Source organism: Heterodontus francisci, chromosome 17 (assembly GCF_036365525.1).
Source record: "Heterodontus francisci isolate sHetFra1 chromosome 17, sHetFra1.hap1, whole genome shotgun sequence".
Classification (NCBI taxonomy): domain Eukaryota; kingdom Metazoa; phylum Chordata; class Chondrichthyes; order Heterodontiformes; family Heterodontidae; genus Heterodontus; species Heterodontus francisci.
Window position 1 is genome coordinate 69,190,823 of NC_090387.1, and position 16,319 is coordinate 69,207,141.

At 48.4% G+C, this 16,319-nt stretch overlaps 1 long non-coding RNA gene and 1 pseudogene across 1 annotated transcript; both read right to left on the bottom strand.

Moving 5' to 3' along the window:
* Positions 1-390: 390 nt before the first annotated feature.
* On the bottom strand, positions 391-3,891 carry LOC137379023 (uncharacterized). The gene is made up of 3 exons (XR_010976727.1): positions 1,386-3,891; positions 1,111-1,188; positions 391-661 (listed from the first exon to the last, which is right to left on the bottom strand). It is a non-coding gene; the product is annotated as an uncharacterized lncRNA (long non-coding RNA).
* A 5,436-nt stretch (positions 3,892-9,327) lies between these two features.
* On the bottom strand, positions 9,328-9,495 carry LOC137379299 (U2 spliceosomal RNA; annotated as a pseudogene).
* Positions 9,496-16,319: the final 6,824 nt, after the last annotated feature.

Here is a 16,319-nt window from a genome sequence, read left to right on the forward strand (position 1 = left end):
CCCTACACTAACCCCATATTCTCTACCACATCCCCAGCATTCTCCTACCACCTACCTACACTAGGGGCAATTTACAATGGCCAATTTACCTATCAACCTGCAAGTCTTTTGGAGGTGGGAGGAAACCGGAGCACACAGAGGAAACCCACGCAGACACAGGGAGAACTTGCAAACTCTGCACAGGCAGTACCCAGAATCGAACCCGGGTTGCTGGAGTTGTGAGGCTGCGGCGCTAACCACTGCGTGACTGTGCCGCCCTAATGCATTATTTTTATACAATATGGCTTGATGATACAGCTAAGGCTCAAACATATTCCCGACACATTGGGCTGTCACTTGGGAATATCAATTATTTAAGGAAGAGAATGGCACTTATCACAGCATCTGCATTAGTGAAATTTTATTCAATGATATGAAAAATGACATTTTCAAAAATAATTCATACAATTTCCATTAGTTTATATAAAGACACAACTCATCAGTACATAGACACTGAGGACATTTGGCTTGTGTAATACAGTACATATGGACAATATTTCATATATTGTGCCTGAAGGGCCTGTTGTTCAGGAGCAGCAGTTACATTTGTCAGAGGTTTTCCCTTTACACACACAGCCATTGGCGCAGTTCGTGCATCCTGCAGGACAGCAAGAGCAGCAACCTGAGAGGAGAGGGCAAAGGCAGAAATTACTTACAATGAATTAGTTCACTCAAACACACCCAGACCCTCCCATTACAGCACTCAGCCCCTCCCTCATAAACTAATCTGTGTCATATCTCCAAATGACCCAACTCAACAGGCTCAACATCAGAACACAGTGTGAGAGAGTTTTGGTGAATATGTTGGTGTCAGTATCTCTCCAACACTATCTCTAGTGATAAATCTATAATATCAACGCTTTCCGATGTAAAACTCAGACACTTCTTTAACCAACAGGATTCTCTCCTCGAGTTCTTTAGAATTGACTTTGCATAAATTTGATGGGAATTAAATCAGGTGAAACCATGGACCTTGTCCTTTTCTATCGTGTTCCTCTCTGAGTTCTGCCCACAACTATCAGTCACATAAATACAATGTGAGGAGCTTTAAACACTCCCACAGTTACTCACTTTTCTGGCAGTGTCCAGCTTTGCTGGTGGGACATCGGCAGTCGGAGCACCTGCAGGTGTTTTCACAGGAGCAGGATCCTGAAAAGAGGAAAAACACAGACATTGAGTTGTGCTTAAAACCCTGGGAAATGCCCCCCATGTGGAGGAGCCCCGACTCTTTGACACATTCTGTTCTGCAGTTCCTTTAATAAACAGCCTCCCCTCCAATGCTGCTGCCCCTCAGTGAGACTGAGCCGGGACACTGTGCTGAAAGGACTGCACCAGACACCACTCACCATCCAGGCACACACAGGACTTCGAGTCAGACATTTCACTAACTTCTTCACCAGCTTCCAGCCCTCACCCAATCAGCACTTCTCGATCTTGTGCCGTTTGTGGAATCCGAGAAGAGCTTTATGGGCTTGTGATCGGTGGAGAACCGTCTGCAAAACCAGGGAAGGAGCGGCTCGGTCCCGACTTAATGCACACGGGGCACCGAAGTGAGTCAGCGGCTGAAGGTTTGAATTGCACCCGTCTCCTTCACTCACAACACGTCCCAAAAAGATTTCTCAATTACAGCAATTTCCCAACATTTTCTGTGCAATTGCCGTGTGTCTGAGCGTCTGCAACACGTTTCACCCCCACGGACTGGGGGAGTCCAGGACTGAGAGGGAGTTTGGCCTGCTGGGCTAGTGGAAGGGAGGGTCGTGGCTGAGGCAGCTGATCAAATGTCAGTGTCATAAAGTCCTTACAGTACAGGAGGAGGCCATTCGACCCATCTCAATCTTAGTGACAAAGAAGTCCATGTGCTTCTCAGTCTTACTAGTAGAATAGATAAGGGAGAACAAGTGGATGTGGTGTATTTGGATTTTCAGAAGGCTTTTGATAAGGTCCCACATAAAAGGTTGGTGTGCAAAATTAAAGCACATGGGCTTGGGGGTGAAATATTGGCATGGATTGAGAATGGTTGACACAGGAAACAGAGAGTAGGAATAAACGGGTCTTTTTCTGGGTGGCAGACAGTGACAAGTAGGGTACTGCAGAGATCAGTGCTTGGGCCCCAGCTATTCACAATATATATTAATGACTTGGGTGAGTGAACTAAATCTAACATTTCCAAGTTTGCAGATGACACAAAGCTGGGGGGGGGGGGGGGGCGGGGTACGGGGAGGGGAATGTGAGCTATGAGGAGGATGCAGAGAGGCACCAATGTGATTTGGACAAGTTGAATGAGTGGGCAAATGCATGGCAGATGCAGTAGAATGTGGATAAATGTGAAGTTATCCACATGTAAAAAGAGAAAGGCAGATTATTATCTGAATGGTGATAGATTGGGAAAGGGGGAGGTGCAATGAGACCTGGGTGTCCTTGTACACCAGTTGCTGAAAGCAACCATTCAGGTGTCGCAAGAAGTTAGGAAGGTGAATAGTATGTTGGCTTTCATTGCAAGAGGATTTGTGTACAGGAGCAAGGATGTCTTACTGCAGTTATACAGGGCCTTGGTGAGACCACATCTGGAGTACCATGTGCAGTTTTGGTCTCCTTATCTGAGGAAGGATGTTCTTGCCATGGAGGGAGTGCAAAGAAGATTTACTAGACTGATTCCTGGGATGGCAGGATTGACGTATGAGGAGAGATTGGTTTGACGAGGCCAATATTCACTAGAGTTTAGAAGAATGTGAGGGAATCTCATAGAAACCTATAAAATTCTAACAGGATTAGACAGGCTAGATGCAGGGAGGATGTTCCCGATGGCTGGGGTGTCCAGAACCCGGGGTCACATTCTCAGGATACTGGGTATGCCATTTAGAATCGAGATGAGGAGAAATTTCTTCACTCAGAGGATGGGGAACTTGTGGAATTCTTTACCGCAGAAGGCAGTGGAGGCCAAATCATTAAATTTATTCAAGAAGGTGATAAATATATTTCTTAAGCCAAAGGAATATGGGGAAAAAAGTGGGAACAGGGTATTGAATTAGACGATCAGCCATGATCTTTTTCGAATGGCGGAGCAGGCTGGAAGGGCCTAATGGCCGACTCCTTTCCTGTTTTCCATGTCTCTATGTTAAACCAGTTGTCTGCCAGACCGGTTGCGGAGATGAGAATCATACCGGGGGGACGGAGTGCACACGATGTTCGCCTTGTTCACTGGATTTATCTTCAGTAACTCTGTAAATATTTAGAATCAGAAAGGACATCGAACTAAATTGCTGTAATTGAGAAATCTTTTTGGGACGTGTTGTGAGTGAAGGAGACGGGTGCAATTCAAACCTTCAGCCGCTGACTCACTTCGGTGCCCCGTGTGCATTCAGTCGGGACCGAGCCGCTCCTTCCCTGGTTTTGCAGCCGGTTCTCCACCGATCACAAGCCCATAAAACTCGGCTCCGATTCAGCAAACGGCACAAGATCGAGAAGTGCTGATTGGGTGAGGGCTGGAAGCTGGTGAAGAAGTTAGTGAAATGTCTGACTCGAAGTCCTGTGTGTGCCTGGATGGTGAGTGGTGTCTGGTGCAGTCCTTTCAGCACAGTGTCCCGGCTCAGTCTCACTGAGGGGCAGCAGCATTGGAGGGGAGGCTGTTTATTAAAGGAACTGCAGAACAGAATGTGTCAAAGAGTCGGGGCTCCTCCACACGGGGGGCATTTCCCAGGGTTTTAAGCACAACTCAATGTCTGTGTTTTTCCTCTTTTCAGGATCCTGCTCCTGTGAAAACACCTGCAGGTGCTCCGACTGCCGATGTCCCACCAGCAAAGCTGGACACTGCCGGAAAAGTGAGTAACTGTGGGAGTGTTTAAAGCTCCTCACATTGTATTTATGTGACTGATAGTTCTGGGCAGAACTCAGAGAAGAACACGATAGAAAAGGACAAGGCCCATGATTTCACCTGATTTAATTCCCATCAAATTTATGCAAAGTCAAATCTAAAGAAACTTGAGGAGAGAATCCTGTTGGTTAAAGAAGTGTCTGAGTTTTACATCGGAAAGCGTTGATATTATAGATTTATCACTAGAGATAGTGTTGGAGAGATACTGACACCAACATATTCACCAAAACTCTCTCACACTGTGTTCTGATGTTGAGCCTGTTCAGTTGGGTCATTTGGAGATATGACACAGATTAGTTTGAGGGAGGGGCCGAGTGCTGTCATGGGAGGAACTGGGTGTGTTTGAGTGAACTAATTCATTGTAAGTAATTTCTGCCTTTGCCCTCTCCTCTCAGGTTGCTGCTCTTGCTGTCCTGCAGGATGCACGAACTGTGCCAATGGCTGTGTGTGTAAAGGGCAAACCTCTGACAAATGTAACTGCTGCTCCTGAACAACAGGCCCTTCAGGCACAATATATGAAATATTGTCCATATGTACTGTATTACACAAGCTGCATGTCCTCAGTGTCTATGTACTGATGAGTTGTGGCTTTATATAAACTAATGGAAATTGAATGAATTGTTTTTGAAAGTGTCATTTTTGATTCAGTAAATTAAAAAATCTATTTCCAGTTATGTGATATGTGTCATTCTGCTCATTAAATAATTGATATTTCTAACGAAAAACTCAATGTATAGGGAAGGAGTTAGAGCCTAAAAATTTTTTTTTTATTTCCAAAATATACTTTTATTCATAAAAATCTGTAAAAATTACATTACCAGTTTCAAACAGCACCAAGTCAAAAAATACAAACAGTGCATAGGTGTTCAGTTTCCTTCAATACAATCATGAGTTGCCTTCCATTTCACATTTGTCATGCCAGATACATTTTTACATTTTACACGAGACAAAATTTTCCCGATACAGTTCGAGGGATTTCCCATGCATCCAGCCCCTCAGTTCAGCTTGGTGGGGGGACCTTACACTGTGGACTTTCCCCATTGAGCCTTTGCTGCGGCTGCCCCAATCTTTCGTGCATCCCTCAGCATGTAGTCCTGGACCTTGGAATGTGCCAATCTGCAACATTCGGTCATGGACAACTCTTTGCGCTGGAAGACCAGCAGGTTTCGGGCAGACCAAAGGGCGTCTTTCACCGAATTGATAGTCCTCCAGCAGCAGTTGATGTTTGCCTCGGTGTGCGTCCCTGGGAACAGCCCGTAGAGCACAGACTCCTGTGTTACAGAGCTGCTTGGGATGAACCTCGACAAAAACCACTGCATCTCAAACCACTGCATCTCTTTCCACACCTGCTTTGCAAAGACACATTCCAGGAGGAGGTGGGCAACCGTCTCTTCCCCACCACAGCCACCGCGGGGGCAATGTGCAGAGGGGGCGAGACATCAGGCATGCAGGAAGGATCTGACGGGGAGGGCTCTTCTCACCACCAGCCAAGCTACATCTTGGTGCTTGTTTGAATGTTCTGGTGATGAGGCATTCCGCCAAATGACTTTGGCGGTCTGCTCGGGGAACCACCTGACAGGATCCACCGTCTCCTTTTCCCGTAGCCTTGAGGACATTCCGTGCAGACCACTGCCTGATGGATCGGTGGTCAAAGGTGTTTTCCCGCAGAAACTGCTCCACGAAGGATAGGTGGTAAGGCACGGTCCAACTGCATGGAGCGTTCCGCGGCAATGTGACCAGGCCCATCCTTCGCAACACCGGGGACAGATAGAACCTCAGCACGTAGTGACACTTGGAGTTTGCGTACTGGAGGTCTACACACAGCTTGATGCAGCCGCACACGAAGGTGGTCATCAGGATGAGGGCGACGTTGGGTACGTTTTTGCCGCCCTTATCCATAGGTTTGAACATCGTGCCCCTCCGGACCCGGTCCATTTTAGATCCCCAGATGAAGCGGAAAATGGCTCGGGTGACCACCACAGTGCAGGAGTGGGGTATGGGCCAGACCTGCGCTACGTACAGCAACAACGTGAGCGCCTCGCACCTGATGACCAGGTTCTTACCCACAATCGAGGGAGATTGCTGCCCCCACATGCTCAACTTTTGTTGTACCTTGGCTACTCGCTCCTCCCAGGTTCTGGTGCACGCCCCGGCCCTTCCGAACCATATCCCCAGCACCTTCAGGTAATCAGTCTGTGCACAGACAGCGGATCCGAGCAGAAGACGGCGACGTCATCCATGTACAGGGAGCTTTTAACCTGAGTGCTTCCACTGCCTGGGATTGTCACCCCTCTTATGCTCGCATCCTTCCTAATAGACTCAGCAAAGGGTTCAATACAGCAAACAAACTAACCCTAACCCTAACCCTCTCCCCCTTCCGCTTGTAAATGAGGGTGATGATGCCTTTCTTCATGGATTCTGACATGTTGCCGGCCAGGAGCATACTCTCGTATACTTCCAGCAGGTCCGGGCCGACCCAGTCCCACAGAGCCGAATACAACTCAACCGGCAAGCTGTCGCTTCCGAGAGTTTTACTCGTTTCGAAGGACTCGACGGCCTTTGTCAGCTCGTCCAGAGTTAGCGGCTTGTCCAGTTTCCCCCTTGTGCTGTCATCTAAGACCTCTGTGATAGATGACAGGAAGGACTGGGAGGCTCTGCTGTCTGTGGGCTTCGCGTCATACAGCCCAGCATAAAAGGATTTGCTGATCCTTAGTATGTCGGACTACGAAGACGTTACCGAGCCATCTTCTTCCTTCAGGCTGCTGATCACTGAGCACTCTCCGTGTACCTTTTGGAAGAAGTAACGCGAGCACGTCTCATCCTGCTCGATGGAGCGGACTCTGGACCGGAAGATGATTTTGGAGGCCTCCGTGGCAAAGAACGAGGCCTGCTGGCTCTTCACCTCTTGGAGGTCCTCCTTGACCTCGACCCCCATCGACTGCAGCTGGAGCAGATTTTGCATACTTTTCTGGAGTCGGGACATTTCCCTCTGTCTCTCTCTCACCCTCTGAACACCTTTGTGGATGAAGAACCTCTTGATGTTCTCCTTGATCGCTTCCCACCAGTGAACTGGAGACTCAAAAAGGGGTTTCACGGTCCTCCAACCTTTGTAATCCCTTTTGAGTTCCTCAACGTTCTCTGGGGTCAGCAGTGCGGCATTGAACTTCCACGTCCCCCTGCCAACTCGCTGGTCGTCCTGTAAGTAACAGTCGGCCAGTAAGAGGCAGGGGTCGGAGAAGAACACCGGCTTGACGTCGGTGGATCCGACCGTGACGGCACGGGACACAAACAGGAAGTCAATCCTGAAACGGGCAGACCCGTCCAATCTTGACCATGTGTATCTGCGCTGCGCTGCGCTCCGTCTGCAGGTTTGCTGAAGACGTCATGCAGTTTGGAATCTTTAACTGTTTCTATTAGGAATCTGGACGTAGCGTCCAGTTTGCTGTCGTCTCTGCCGGATCGTCCAGCCGCATCGATGATGCAGTTGAAGTCACCGCCTAGGATGACCAGCCTGGACGTCGCCAGCAGCAGTGGGAGCTGCTGGAAGACGGTCAGCCGCTCGCTGCGTTGTACCGGGGCGTACACGTTGATCAACCGGAGCGAAGCGTTGTTGTACATTGCGTCTGCTACGAGGAGGCGACCGCCCACCACCTCCTTAACTTCGGAGATGGTGAAGTTACCTCCCCGCAGCAGAATACCCAGGCCGGAGGAATGGCAATCATTACCCCCTGACCAGATCGATGGCCTGTGGGACCACCATCGCGACCACTGCCTGTAGGTGCTGAGGTGTGGTATTCCACACTCCTGCAGAAACAGTAGGTCGGCTTTGACTTTGGCGAGGTAATCCAAGGTTGAAACACATCGCGTAGTGGATTTAATGCTATGCACATTAATGGAAGCAATTCTTACACCCATTTTAAAAAGTTAGTTGTTGCTTCCCATACCATTTGTCCTTGCTAGTCCCAGTCCTTCGGGATGTTCCTGCATACCCATAGTGTGCGCAAGCTGTTTCACGTTGGTTGGGTTCAGAAACCCCTCCTGGTTTTTCATGCAGGGTTTGTTCCGCTGGGGTAACATCGGGGGGGGGGGGGGTTCTTGTAGGCAGCAAGGATTGGGTTATCTTCTGCTGCTTCCATCTGTTCCTCCTCGAAAACATCACTGCCCTCGGCTTCCCGGAGCTGAGGTGCGCCAGACGTGTCTTTGCTCTCGGTGTCCCGGAGCTGAGATGCGTTGGCCACGTCGTTACGTGTGGCGCTTTGGGGTTGGGGCACGCCGGGTCCATCACAGCTTCCCGTGCCCGGGGGCTGGGGGGCTTTATCTTCCATCTCCTTGGAGTTCTGCCGCCTCTTTTGAAGGCGCTGTCGTTCCAGCATTTTCCCGTCCAGTGAAGAGGAGCTGTTGTAGTCTGTCTCAGAAGGTAGCCTCCTCTTGCCACTGGTTTGGGTGGTGGTCTGTTCCACTTTTGGAGGGTTTTGTTTGTGGTTTTCCTTTGTACCACTTGCCACTGACCTGTTTGTCCATCTGCTGCCTCCTCCTCCATTGATTCTGTCTGTGGAGGAGGGGTTTTCGGGTGCAGGGTAGGAGCTGGGTCACTGGTTTCAGCTGCCTCCCCTTTCTTCTCTTTCTCGGGTTGAAGTTCCTCACTGTGGAGAAGGTTGCTGGTCTCCTTTCGAACACCGGATGCCTTCGTCGAACCTTCTCCCGGCCGTTCCTTGGACCTTGCCGCCTGAGCAGAACTGAGGCAGCGTTTGGGGCAAGTTTTGTAGAGGTGGCCTGCCGCACCGCACAAGTTGCAACACTTAGTCTGCTTACAGTCCTTGGTCTGATGGCCTTCCTCCTTGCAGTTCTTGCAAACAACCGTGCTGCAGTTTGCTGCCACGTGACCAGATTTGCCACAGGTGCGGCAAACTCTGGGCTGCCCAGCGTAGACCAAGAAGCCTCAACTTCCCCCGATAGCGAAGCTGGAGGGAGGGTGGATGATGGCTCCACTGGCATCGACCTTCAAGGTCACCTTGACCTGCCGCTTACTGGTTCAAATCCCAAAGGGGTCCTTGACATCAGTGCTGCTGCCGGCCACCTCAACGTACCTGGCGAGAAAGGTGAGTACATCCACCACCGGAACATGGGGGTTGTAGATGTGAATCGTCACCACCCGGTCCCATTGTGACGGAAGCGTGAAGAGCGGCTCCGCTGTGAGGATCGACAGTGGCGCCCGGTCCCCTTTCTCCTTGAACGCCTTCAGGAACTTGAAGCACCCGCCACATTCCTGAACGTCACATCGAAGTATCCACTGCTGGGGAAATCCTGCAGGCAGAAGACGTCCGTAGCTTGAAATCCACAGCAATCGAAGAGGATTTTCTTGATGAAGAAGGTGCGATCGACCGGTGCATCTCCTTCCTTGTCCTTCACGACCACCCGAACGGTGTTTCGCACTCTCTGACCTGAAGCTCGAAGATTGGTTATAACCATTTTACTCAAAGCCTACCCAGGATCAAAAGGCAATGATCATGGTTTCTTCTCAACCAAGTAAGCACTGATAAGAACAGATACTACACTTGATCTTAGCCAAAAGGCCGAGAAGCGATGTTAGAGCCTAAAATTTTTTTTATTTTTTTTATTTCCAAAATATACTTTATTCATAAAAATCTGTAAAAATTACATTGCCAAACAGTTTCCAAACAGCACCAAAAAATACAAACATTGCAAGGGAGATCAGTTTCCTTCAATACTGTCATGAGTTTCTTCCCAATCCTTCCGTTTCACAATTGTCATGTCAATTACAGTTTTACATTTACAGCAATTGAGAATATTAACGATACAGTTCGAGGGGTTTCCCATGGATCCAGCCCCTCAGTCCAGCTTGGTGGGGGAACCTTACACTGTTGTCTTTCCCCATTGAGCCTTTGCTGCGGCTGCCCCAAGCTTTAGTGCGTCCCTCAGCACGTAGTCCTGGACCTTGGAATGTGCCAGTCTGCAACATTCGGTGGTGGACAACTCTTTGAGCTGGAAGACCAGCAAGTTTCGGGCAGACCAAAGGGCGTCTTTCACCGAATTGATAGTCCTCCAGCAGCAGTTGATGTTTGTCTCGGTGTGCGTCCCTGGGAACAGCCCGTAGAGCACAGACTCCTGTGTTACAGAGCTGCTTGGGATGAACCTTGACAAAAACCACTGCATCTCTTTCCACACCTAAAATGGCAAGGAATAGCAGCAGTAGTGGGCCCTTTACCCCTACAAGCTTGCTCCGCCATTTGGGAAGATCATGATTGATCTTCTACTTCAATGTCCCACCAGCAACGCTGGACACTGCCGGAAAAGTGAGTAACTGTGGGAGTGTTTACAGCTCCTCGCATTGTAATTATGTGACTGATAGTTCTGGGCAGAACTCAGAGAGGAACACGATAGAAAATATAAGGTCCTCCGGCTTTCATTCAGATCAGTTTGACTCCAATGTGTGACGTAATTTACCCCGAACCCTAACAGCAACCCACACGGCTCTGACTCCAATTGGAAAGGCTCACCCTAAAATATCCCAATCTAAAATAACCCAACCCTGATCTGAATCGTGTCTTTAAACCTAAACCAGATTCACCCCTTTTCCAGGAATCAGAAAATTCCAATCCCAATTTCTAATCTTTAAATTAATCTGCAATATTCAAATAAATTGCACCTACTGAGCAAACAGCCCAAATTTGATGGGGAATTGTCACTGACGAGTTGGAACCCCACTGAGTCCGGGTGGTTACGAAGTATCTTCAGACTGCTCCAACTGTAACTGTAATACCTTGATACTTCCCCTATGGAACTAAATTAAACCTCAACGTCACTGTTTGGCTCCTGACTAAAGCCTGATCAGAGAAGGGCAGAATCTCTTCACCTAGCAACATTTAGCCCACGACTACTGCATTCCTGTCGGCGCTATTTTTACCCAGGAATTGCAGCAACAGCTGCAGCTTGCATACTGCAAACACATTTCAAGGTACTACACAGGGCGGCACAGTGGCGCAGTGGTTAGCACTGCAGCCTCACAGCTCCAGGGACCCGGGTTCGATTCTGGGTACTGCACTGTGTGGAGTTTGCAAGTTCTCCCTGTGTCTGCGTGGGTTTTCTCCGGGTGCTCCGGTTTCCTCCCACAAGCCAAAAGACTTGCAGGTTGGTAGGTAAATTGGCCTTTGTAAATTGCCCATAGTGTAGGTAGGTGGTAGGAGAATGGTGGGGATGTGGTAGAGAATATGGGATTAATGTAGGATTAGTATAAAGGGTGGTTGATGGTCGGCACAGACTCGGTGGGCCGAAGGGCCTGTTTCAGTGCTGTATCTCTAAACATAATCTAAACATAACGGAGCTCACCTGACTGGACAACCAGGCGCTGGTTTCACGCCCACACGTGAAATTAGCCAATCGGCAGTTTGAATCGGAAGAGCTGATTTCTGATAGTGGGTGGGACAGACACTCCCAATTCTCACCACAAATTCATTCGCTGGCAAACTGACAGGTAGGTCTTCTGAGGTAGGGCATCGTCAGTCGTTTTACTTGGAGATGTGACACCAATTGGTTTATTAGTGAGGAGCTGAGTGCTGTAATGGGAGGGGTTGGGGTGTTTCAGTGAACTAATTCATTGTTACTAATTTCTGCATGTCCTCAGTATCTACATCCTGATGAGTTGTGTATTTATATTAACTAATGAAAAATGAATGAATGGTTTCTGAATGTCATTGTTTTTGATCTGTAAATAAACGATTTCTGGTTCAGTGATAAGTGCCATTCTCTTTGTTAAATAAGTGATATTTCTAATGACAACTGAATATGTCGGGAACGAGTTAGAGCCTAAACAGGTTACATCGCATAAAACGATGCCTTAGAACGACGCTGCTGTCTGGCACCGTCTGGTGGAAGAGGTTAAGCCATGTTGTGGAGGGCTGTGTGGGGAATTATGGAGTGAATGATTCGATGGTACCCTTGATTCGGTATTAGGATTAGGATAGTTTATACAGCTTCAATATCAAACGAGCAAATGATGGTAGAGTGGGGGCCTTGTTTTATTTTTGACTCAGGCAGCTGCTCTGTCACATTAAGAGGGAACCCCAAGTATCTCCCCCCAAATATTGTGGAATCTTGCCTTACCCTTGATATCAATGGCACATATAGTATATGTTTCATAGAGAGATACAGCACTGAAACAGGCCCTTCGGCCCACCGAGCCTGTGCTGACCAGCAACCACCCATTTATACTAATCCTACATTAATCCCATATTCTCTACCACATCCCCACCATTCTCCTACCACCTACCTACACTATGGGCAATTTACAAAGGCCAATTTACCTCTCAACATGCAAGTCTTTGGCTGTGGGAGGAAACCAGAGCACCCGGCGGAAACCCGCGCGGTCACAGGGAGAACTTGCAAACTCCGCACAGGCAGTACCCAGAACCAAACCTGGGTCACTGGAGCTGTGAGGCTGCGGTGCTAACCACTGCGCCATTGTGCCGTGTTCTCACAAGCTACTTTATTTACCTTCTACCCAAACTACAGATATACTCACTGTACTGGTAGTTGGTAACGCCACATGCAAGAGCTTGTCCCTGGGTGGTCAGTCTGCCGAACAAGCTTTCTTCGCGTCTTCAGTGACTGACCAGGTCCCGATTCCCAACTGCAGCAACAATGTCCTTGTGGGCTGTGGTTTTATACCCCTTTCTGACCCTGGTCCCTTGACATATAAGGTAATGTCTCGAATTGGGTCATCCGATTTAAAGGCCTGCTCAGGGTCTGCAATTGAAACCCGACCCGAGCCCAACAGAACCACATCCGACCCAAGCCCAACCCGGCCTGAGTCCTTTGATTTTTACCTACGCCCGATCCAACTACCAGAATGAAGTTGATTATATTACCACCGACCCTGGTGTGCATGTACATTATTAACCTCTGGCTGAGGCTGAGGCAGCTGAGGTCTCGAACATTTGGAGAACTGTGGGTGGCCAGGCCAATGCTAAACCCCAGGCTGATGAGGAGATTCTGGTGTCAACAGCACAGGACATGCTGGAGTTGCAGAGAAAGGTAAGGCAACATCTGGCGGAGATGCCAGAGGCCATGTGTTGCCTTGAGCAGACGATGGAGGAGTCCATCCATCTCATGAGTGCTACCATGTCTCAGGCATGTGAGTACATGGCTTCCTCCATAAAGAGGTTGGCAAACCTTATGGAGAGCTAGATCCCACAAATGTGTGCAGACCTGCTCCAGCTCCTCGTTCTTCTCTGATGAGCAGGGAGGTTCAAGTGAAACCTGAAAGGGAGAAGGAGAGGCTGACCTACACATCCAGGGTCTCCCCTCAGGGTGCTCAAGAGTATGGACAGCGTCTCCTCAGCCCCTCTGCCAGTGAGCCCAGCTCCTGTAGTTGCAAAGACTGAGGAGGATCCTGCACCTGTGCAGGAAGCCCTCAGACAGCCAAGACCATCCAGGCCTCAGGCACCCAGAGGACACCTGCCGAAGTCATCACAGGTCAAGGGGCAGCCTGATCAGCAGCCTGCCTCCGGCCCAGCTGCTAGCACAGGGGTCACACCTCGTAGAATCACTCAAACATATAAAGAAAACACCTCGAGTCACTTGAGGTTTCATGGGTGTTTGAAATTTGCCAATTTTCTGTGTTTTTCATTATTACAGTTAACATTCATTATGGACAATGCTTATTCTTTCATGTCTTAATTGTGAGATGCTGACTTCACCCTTGCTGCCTCATTGGGTTGCCAGGTCAGGGACAGCTGGATGCAGTGAGTTGAGTCTTTATTGAGTTCACTTTGAGGGGCCATCATGGTATCTGGAAACGGGTATGTATGAGATTGTCTCTTGCCTCCTTGTCCCATCATTGTGCCTGGCCTCCTGTGCAAGGGGTTTAAGATCCAGCGCTGCCTGCTCATTAGCCTGCTCCACATCCTCCTCATTGATTGAGGACTGGAGATCAATCATGTTGCAGAAACCATAGAAAATTTACAGCACAGAAGGAGGTCATTCAGTCTGTCGTGTCTGTGCCGGCTGAAAGATCTAGCCGCCCAATTTAATCCCACCTTCCAGCACCTGGTCCATAGCCTTGCAGGTTACAGCACTTCAGGTGCAGGTCCGGGTACCTTTTAAATGAGTTGAGGGTTTCTGCCTCCACCACCGATCCTGGCAGTGAATTCCAGACACCCACCACCCTCTGGGTGAAAAAGTTTTTCCTCATGTCACCTCTAATCCTTCGACCAATAACCTTAAATCTGTGCCCCCTGGTAACTGACCTCTCTGTCAGGAGAAACAGGTCTTTCCTGTCTACTCTATCTAGGCCCCTCATAATTTTGTACACCTCTATTAAGTCACCCCTCAGCCTCCTCAGTTCCAGGGAAAACAACCCTAGCATATCCAATATTTCCTCATAGCTGCTACTTTCAAGCCCTGGAAACATTTTTGTAAACCTCCTCTGTACTCTCTCCAGAGCAATTATGTCCTTCCTGTAATGTGGTGACCAGAACTGTACGCAATACTCCAGCTGTGGCCTAACCAGCGTTTTATACAGTTCCAGCATTACAACCCTGCTTTTGTATTCAATACCTCGGCCAATAAAGGAAAGCATTCCATATGCCTTCTTCACCACTTTATCTGCCTGTCCTACCACCTTCAGGGACTTGTGGACATGAACTCCAAGGTCTCTCACTTCTTCTACCCTCTCAATATCCTCCCATTTATTGTGTATTCCCTCGCTTCATTTGCCCTCCCCAAATGCATTACCTCACACTTCTCTGGATTGAATTCCATTTGCCACTTTTCCGCCCACTCAACCAAACCATTGATATAATTCTGGAGTCTACAGCTATCCTCTTCACAATCAACTACAAGGCCAATTTTTGTGTCATCAGCAAATTTCCCAATCATGCCTCCCACATGTAAGTCCAAATCATTAATATATACCACAAACAGCAAGGGTCCCAATGCTGAGCCCTGTGGAACGCCACTGGAAATTGCTTTCCATTCACAAAAATATCCGTCGACTACTACCCTTTGTTTCCTGTCACTGAGCCAATTTTGGATCCATCCTGTCACATTCCCCTGTATCCCATGGGCTTTCATTTTTCTAACCGGTCTGCCATGTGGGACAGAGACAGAAAACTCATTAAGAATCCTGCCCACATCTTCTGCATCTACGTGTAAGTTCCCTTGTACATCTCTGATATGCCTTACCCTTTCCTTAGTTTTCCTCTTGCTCTTAATGTACTGATAAAACATATTTGGGTTTTTCTTGATTTTACCTGCCAATAATTTTTCATGTCCTCTCTTTGCTTCTCTAATTTCCTTTTTTATTTCACCCCTGCAATTTCTATACTCCTCTAGGCTTTCTAAAGTATTAAGTTTTTTGTCATTGTCATAAACTTTCTTTTTCTGCTTTAACTTACCCTGTCAACTTCTAGATAACCAGGGGGCTCTAGATTTGGCTGTATCACCCTTTATCTTTGTGGGAGCACCCGGCGAAAACCCACACAGTTTCCACCGGGTGCTCCAGTTTCCACCCACAGCCAAAGACTTGCAGGTTGATAGGTAAATTGGCCATTGTAAATTGCCCCTAGTATAGGTAGGTGGTAGGAGAATTGAGGGAAGATGGGGATGTGATAGGGAATGTAGGATTAGTATAAATGGGTGGTTGATGGTCGTCACAGACTCGGTGGGCTGAAGGGCCTGTTTCAGTGCTGTATCTCTCTCTCTCTCTCTCTGAGTGTTATCAAACAAAATTTGACACCAAGTCACATAAGGAGATATTAGGACAGGTAAAAGAGGTAGGTTTTAAGGAGGGTCTTAATGGAGGAGAGAGAAGTCGAGAGATGAAGTGGTTTAGCGAGCGAATTCCAGAGTTTATGGTTCGGCTGCTGAAGGTACAGATGCCAATGGTGAAGATGTGCAAGGGGACAGAATTTGAGGAGCATGGAGATCTCGGAAGGATGTAGAGTTGGGGCGGCACAGTGGCGCAGTGGTTAGCACTGCAGCCTCACAGCTCCAGCGACCCGGGTTCAATTCTGGGGACTACCTGTGTGGAGTTTGCAAGTTCTCCCTGTGTCTGCGTGGGTTTCCTCTGGGTGCTCCGGTTTCCTCCCACAAGCCAAAAACTTGCAGGTTGATAGGTAAATTGGCCATTATAAATTGCCCCTAGTATAAGTAGGTGGTAGGGAAATATAGGGACAGGTGGGGAAGTGGTAGGAATATGGGATTAGTGTAGGATTAGCATAAATGGGTGGTTGATGGTCGGCACAGACTTGGTGGGCCGAAGGGCCTGTTTCAGTGCTGTATCTCTAAACTAAAACTTGGAGGGAGGTTACAGGGATAGCGAGGGTTGAGATCATAGATGGATTTGAAAACAAGAATGAAGGTTGAGAATTTTAGTAGCCTAACTGCAGTA